The sequence below is a fragment of the Peromyscus maniculatus genome, chromosome X (genome assembly GCF_049852395.1).
Source record: "Peromyscus maniculatus bairdii isolate BWxNUB_F1_BW_parent chromosome X, HU_Pman_BW_mat_3.1, whole genome shotgun sequence".
NCBI classification, from domain to species: Eukaryota; Metazoa; Chordata; class Mammalia; order Rodentia; family Cricetidae; genus Peromyscus; species Peromyscus maniculatus.
The window spans coordinates 67,973,154-67,980,085 of record NC_134875.1 but is presented as its reverse complement, the minus strand read 5'-3'; the positions used below and the strand labels follow the sequence as shown (position 1 = coordinate 67,980,085).

Below are 6,932 nucleotides of genomic sequence, written 5' to 3'. Positions count from 1 at the left end.
TTTAAGTGGAATATATAGGAAAAGTTGACATGCAGCTTGGGATTGGACAAGGGGGCTAGGGGTGAGGTAAGCATAAGGTTACTAATTGCTAACAGGATTCAGGATATCTATAGAGACATAAATTTTTATTCCCTATGTCCTGCTTTTGTTGACACATTCAGATTTATTGTTGCAGTCCTACACTCCTCTAAGGTCAACTTCTGGTGAGTTGAGCCCATTACTCTCCAAATCTTGTTTTCCCAAGTCCAGGATACATAGATTTATTATCCCAGCCTTATAAGTTCAATTTATGATCACTTCTAAAACTGCTGGTCAGCAAATACCTTTGGAGGAGGGGAGGGGGAAGCATCTCTCAAGATGGCTACTGATTTTTCCCTTTCAGTTGGAGTGGCTATATGTTACTATGGTGGTGGTCTTTGTGGTCTCTTTTGCTCAAGATTCTCTCATTTGAAGTTCCTGTTGCCTGAAAGATGTAAGGCTTTTCCAAAACTATGTCTGGCTGTATGCTATGCTCCCCAACATGATGATTATGGACTGAACATCTGAACTGTAAGCAAGCTCCCTCCCCCATTAAGTGTTTTCCTTATAAAAGCTACTGTGCTCATGATCTGTCTTTACAGCAATATAAACCCTAAGACATCTACATTCCATCAAAAAGAAACAAGGTCAATTGCCTATCACAGGAATACCCTAGTTCCTGATACCAACTTCTTCCTTAGGGTTTTATTGCCATGAGAAGACACCATGACCAAGCAAATTTTGTAAAGGAAAATATTATTTGAGGCTGTTTTAAATGTTTAGAAGTATAGACCATCATAATCATAGTGGGAAACATGGTGGCAGACAGGAAAGACATGGGGCTAGAGAAGGAGCTCAAAGCTTCACATTTGGATTGGCAGGCAGTAGGAGGAGAGAGTGAAGCTGTGACTGACTTAAGCAGTTGAAACATCAAAGCCCACCCTCAGTGACACACTTCTTCCAACAAGGCCTGATCTTCTGACAGTGCCAATCTCAATGAGTCTATGGAGATCATTTTAATACAAACAAACACAAAGAACATGTAAAATCATTTGGTATCATTAAAAATTTGGAAAGCAGAAATTCAAATTATAATGAAATACACATTTCCTGTCATAGATTTAAATAAAAATATAATAATTACTGCTGAGTATAAGATATATTAAAACCTTTACTCCCTGATAATGGGAATGAAAGAAATGGTGCAGACACTGTTGAAAATCTGGAAATTCTTGAAATAATTGGTGTATTTCCAACCAATTGTATTAGTACTTGTTATGTTGACAACAGAAGTGAAAAATATCTACATAACAAGTGTTCATGAGTACTACACGATGTAGAAAGGTCTTTTCTATGTAATGATAGGTGCAAATAAATTAATGAAATAACATATAAATAACAGCACAATAATAAATAACAATGTAACAAAACACATACAATCCATAATCAAACATGAAACTTGAACAAATATTTCATAAAAGAATATATATATATATGTGTGTGTGTGTGTGTGTGTGTGTGTGTGTGTGTGTGTGTGTGTGTGTGTGTATGTGTGTGTGTGTGTTTGGAAAGCCTATACTTGATAACTGACACATGCCAAACTTGATTCCTTAGTACATGGAGTAAGAACTATCATGGAGAAAGGGAAATCAAAATCATTTCACTGAGTTTACTAGCTACTGAAAATTAGATAGTAATCAATAAACTATCATGTTATAAACATTAGATATTGGTGATGCTCCTATAGTTCTGAAGCACACGGGTTGATGGGTCTTACTTCTATGAAGCAAAATCTATCTTAGAAGATGACAACAGAAAACACAAATTACACCTATCTGTACCACCATTGGCAGTTGTAATATACATTTTATCTTTGAAATGAGGACATAAAAAACATCATATTCATTGTACACATGTGAAATACATTTTCATATGCATTTGGAAAGTTTGGTTGAAACTTTCACATTTACTAGGTATAGAAAATAGTATGATATTGTCCCAATGGTATTGTTCTCCTACATTTCATCTCAATAATCTGGAAAGATCTTAACATTCTAAATATCATGCAGAATGTTACAACAATCTGCTCTACCAATGAATTATTAATCCCTACAAATGACTAAGGAGTATCAAGTAATACTCTTTAAGACACATATATAAACATTGATTTGCCAAAGAATCGTAGACCTGAAAATAAAGAAACATAAAAATAAAGAATAATGACCTTATCAATATTTAAATATTTGGTAATTTAACCATCCTGAATTTGGGTGAATATATACCTTGAAATTTAAACTGTTGCAGCTAAATATTTTTATCTCAAATCCTCAGAGTTTTCACACATTTTTATTTATCCCCTTTGTGAAAAGAACTTCTTTTGCCTCATCCTAATTCCAGAAAAGTTCTGAGTATTTTACAGAACTGTGGGAAACAACAGACTGAACTATACCTACAAAAATGAGGGAAAAGGTATTGCACATCTATTTTCTTACCACTAAATAGGAAGTTTAGCATCTAGTATGCCTTTTGGGAAATTGGAGAGTACATATTTACCAAGTGGAAAAAAAATATTCCCTTCTTCCTGAGAAGTGATGATTTGTATATAAGTTTTGAGTGAGATGCTAACCAAGAAAGGGCTCTACTCCATGCCTATGCTGAAAAGCAAGGTCATTATTGCCTATCTCATATGATATAGCATATTTTATTGCAATAGAGATATCATTGGTGAGAAAAAAATGTCACAGAATTTATAGGGAATCATCACAGAAGAATCACAGTATAAATGCACAGAGTGCTAGTTAAAGTTTATGCTGTTGCTTGGAGATAATTAAATGAACTTGAAAAACAGTTCTAGGAATGGTATTGACCTTCATATGAAAGAAATCCATCACCTAACAAAGAGATGCCATCTGTTGTTAATGAGCTGAATTCTTTCAATATTACATTGATACATATAGTCAGTGTTTTATCTGTTTCTGATTTTATGATGAAATTTTGTGCATTTCTTAATTACATTGTTGTCCCAGTTTTTTTCATTGTCAAATTCCTCCAAAGGCATCTCCTATTCTTCTATTATGTTCTCTATGTCCTAGAAGAGGTGGCTTACCAAAATCATGTATGTAATAGAATATAAAAAATAAAATAAACCTGCAAACAGTGATACTCTCAGTGTAATATGATTTAGGATATAAGTCTTATTTTTTTATTAATTTCTAATGGATAATCATGAACAAATCTATTTTTAAGTTTTAAAAACAATCACAACAGAATGTTTTGGTAGGATACTAGCTTTTATCTGATTGCTTTGCTAGAGAAACCAACACTTTAGGCTTAGACTTAAATCCTTAGTCAGAATTTACCATCTGCATGTCTGAATATATATTACAATGTAAAATAAAATCACTTGATGATAGTACAGTAAATATTAATTGACACCATTTCATTTTTGTCTGAAATCATTAATGTCTGCAATCAAAAGAAAGAAAAAATAAGTAAATTTGGAAAATGTGTGCACATTATTAACTCAAAAGATCTTGCCTATTCCACATTTTTAACAACTCGATTCTTTTTTCTTTTTGTAAAATCTATGTTTTCAAGTTCGTAATACTTATGGTTATGGTGTATGTGTTTGTGTGTGTGTGTGTGTGTGTGTGTGAGACAGACACAGAGAGAGAGAGAGAGAGAGAGAGAGAGAGAGAGAGAGAGAGAGAGAGAGAGAGAATATGCTTATGCTGCATTTGTTATGGTACCTTCAGAGAACAGTAAAAGGATGAATACCTTGATCCGAGTTACAGGTGGTTGAAAGCCATTTGAAATGGATGTAAATCTGTGTCCTCTGAAAAAAACAGAATCATTCCTCACTGCTATGCCATCTCTCTATCTGCAATTCATGTTTCTTTAAGAAGGGTTCATAAGCTTTTATGATCAGGCCTAGGATGAGAAATTGGCATTATGTTGATATAAGCATCCAGCTGTTCAATCCTTAATTGTTGTTTGTTTTTGCTCTTTTTTAGTCTTTTTGAGGACCCACCACCAAGCTCCCAAATAAACCACACATGGAGGCTTATTTATAACTATAAAGGTCCTGCCTCAGCTGTGGAAGCCCACAGTGACTCAGTTTCCCACAGGGACACAGTTTGAATCTGAAGTCCATTCTGATCCAAAAGAGTTCAAAGCTTGCTTGCTCTAGTCTCTTCAGAAGCAGTGAGAAAGCTCTGATCAGGCTCCCGGGAAAAGTACAGGAGTTATGAGAAAGTCCTAATGAATTTGTGGGAGAGAACTAGTTATCTAGATAATGGACAGTTCTAGGCAGGCTGCTAATATTAGCACATGGCACATGTTTGAAGTAAGGAAACTGTCTCTTCCTTGATTTTGCTTTTCAGTTTGTATATAACCTGGCTGTGAAATAAATTTATGGCTTGCTTGGTATTGACCAGAAGCCCTCCAGTATTGGAGAAATTATTTTGGCCACTTCACGTAGTTAAAAGGATATTTATTTAATGGAATAACTCACAAATTAAGTAATGGGTAGGTTGCAGGGTCTGGGGAAGGTGTAATGCAGTCCAGCGGTGTTCTCCAGAGCTCTGCACAGTCAATCTGCACCAGTCAGCGTTCCAGCACTGAGAGAGCGCCCAGAGCGAGCGCTGGCCCATCCAGCTCTTGGGTCCCCAGGCGCCTCCCCTTGCCCCGCCTCGTAGGCATGACAGTTGCCAGAGTCTCAATGGGGGTTGGAACTTCCAGAACCAAGCTGGAATGGCTACCCACTACATCTCCCCCTTTTTGTCTAAATAAGAAGGTTCTAAACTAATACAAGACTATATACAAAGGAATGGTTATCAAATATTGTCCAGAAATAATGAGAGATAATGACCTAGATAAGATGTAACTACAACCAATGCAAACAATATCAAGCAAGAAACACATACTAAAATCCAGAGAAGTATAGAGCATAGGTAAACAGCATGTTATAAAGATCATTCAAAGGTGTCCTATCCTAAAGAACCTGAACCTAATACTTAATATGTTCTATCTAAGATATTATATATACTAAGTTGTAACTATAACTGCTAGTATTCAATCCCATAAAAGACCTGAGAAGGAACATAATGGTCCCTGAGAAATGGTAGATGGAAGCAAGCAACTTTTGGGAATCTTGCAAGAGTAGACCAAGACAGCTGGCAGCCTGGACAGTCACCTAATGTTTCTCAGCATTGTTGGTGCATTCAAATTGGCTACAGGCCTAGAGTATCTGACAGACCATTTTCAGAAGCAGGATTTCTGAAAGACCATCTTACCCTGTCTTGGCAGAGTACAGTGGTCGCTTTCCTTGTGTCCCGCTTGTCCAGAAAGGAGAGCATTGCATTTGTATTGTCAGCCATCAAGGCAAGGGCAGTTCTTTGCCCAGTAGGCCATTTTGTGCCAAAAGACAAACTTCCAAATGGAAATGTCTTAGAAGCCCAACATTCTCTCGGGATCAATTGGTGCAGCCAGGAGCAATTGTGTCTCACGTCAACAGAATTCTAAGTTATTTAAATGCCATATTCTCCAGGTCTATGAAGTGTTTGAAGACTACCTGCCCATCTGACCTATGTATCTGTAAATCTGGATAACCTAACTAACGTAACTATAGAGATGACAGGCATAGGCGACTATAAATCTATAAATCTTATCTATCGAAATAACCTAAGGACTAAGGCTTCACATAAATAAGGTAAACAGTCTATAAGCAAATGTATGATGAAGAACGATGACTTCAAAATTGTGACAATACACAAGATATTTATAACAGAGGTAGGAATATATAGTGCGATATGCAATATGACAATAATATTAAATATATATCAATATACCGAATATCCTAAACAGAAGTAGAGCATATATAAAGTATGACAGATATAAATTTACATTTGTATCAATATAAAAATGTTTCAAATAAGAGTAGAAATATATGTACATTATAACAAATATAGTTTTGTATTTGTATCAATATACAAATTATCTTAAACAGGAGTATAAAAATAGTTTACATTTGTATCAACATATAAGAATCTATAACAGTACAAATTACAGTGCAAATTATCTAAGGTTGCTATTTTACTAAGTTTGTTTACTAGTATATACAATGATTTACCATCATATCTTATACCTATCTGTTCCATTTCTTCTCCCCCCACCCCACCCCATTTTTTTTTTTTACAATCCGAGAGAGCGCCCAGAGCGAGCGCTGGCCCATCCAGCTCTCGGGTCCCCAGGAGCCTCCCCTCGCCCCACCTCGTAGGCGTGACAGTTGCCAGAGTCTCAATGGGGGTTGGAACTTCCAAAACCAAGCTGGAATGGCGACCCACTACACTCCAGCACTGATTTTGTCTCTGTCTATTCTTCTGTCTCTGTTTTTTCCTCAGCCTCATGCTTTATTCAGCTACCCGTAGTTGACATGTCGGCTGGCTCCGACAAGTGGTGCCTGACCTTAGGGCTCAATGTTGGGAATAACAATGAATGCCACCATAGTAGTAAAATGAATGCACTCGGGAAAAGTGGAAGTGTGGTGAGTAATTCAGGAGTAATTGTCATATAAATAAAAGCAGAAGTGCAGTAAAAGCAGTTGTCAGATATAATATAAATAAAGAGTAACTCGAGTATGAGTGCAAATATAAACATGGGCCAGGGAAATAGTAAACAGATATTTGTACATTTACTTAAATATATTTTAAAGGCCAGAGGTGCCAAAGTTGGGTAGTAGCAACAGTGTAAAATTTTAGAATTTTAGAGATTTGTCCTTAGTTTCCTGAGCAAGGAACCTTGGATGCAGATTCTTGAGGGCATATAGGAAACAAAATACAGCAGTATTATGATAAGCATGGTCCACAATAAAAGCTCTAATACATGTCTTTAGTCTCTGGACACTTACTATAGAT

The 6,932-nt window shown here is 36.1% G+C and overlaps 1 pseudogene; it reads left to right on the top strand.

The window, feature by feature from the left end:
- The first annotated feature begins 6,451 nt into the window (after positions 1 to 6,451).
- The window catches only part of LOC102904937 (serine/threonine-protein phosphatase 2A 55 kDa regulatory subunit B delta isoform pseudogene), a 71,337-nt pseudogene continuing 70,856 nt past the window's right edge, over positions 6,452 to 6,932 (top strand).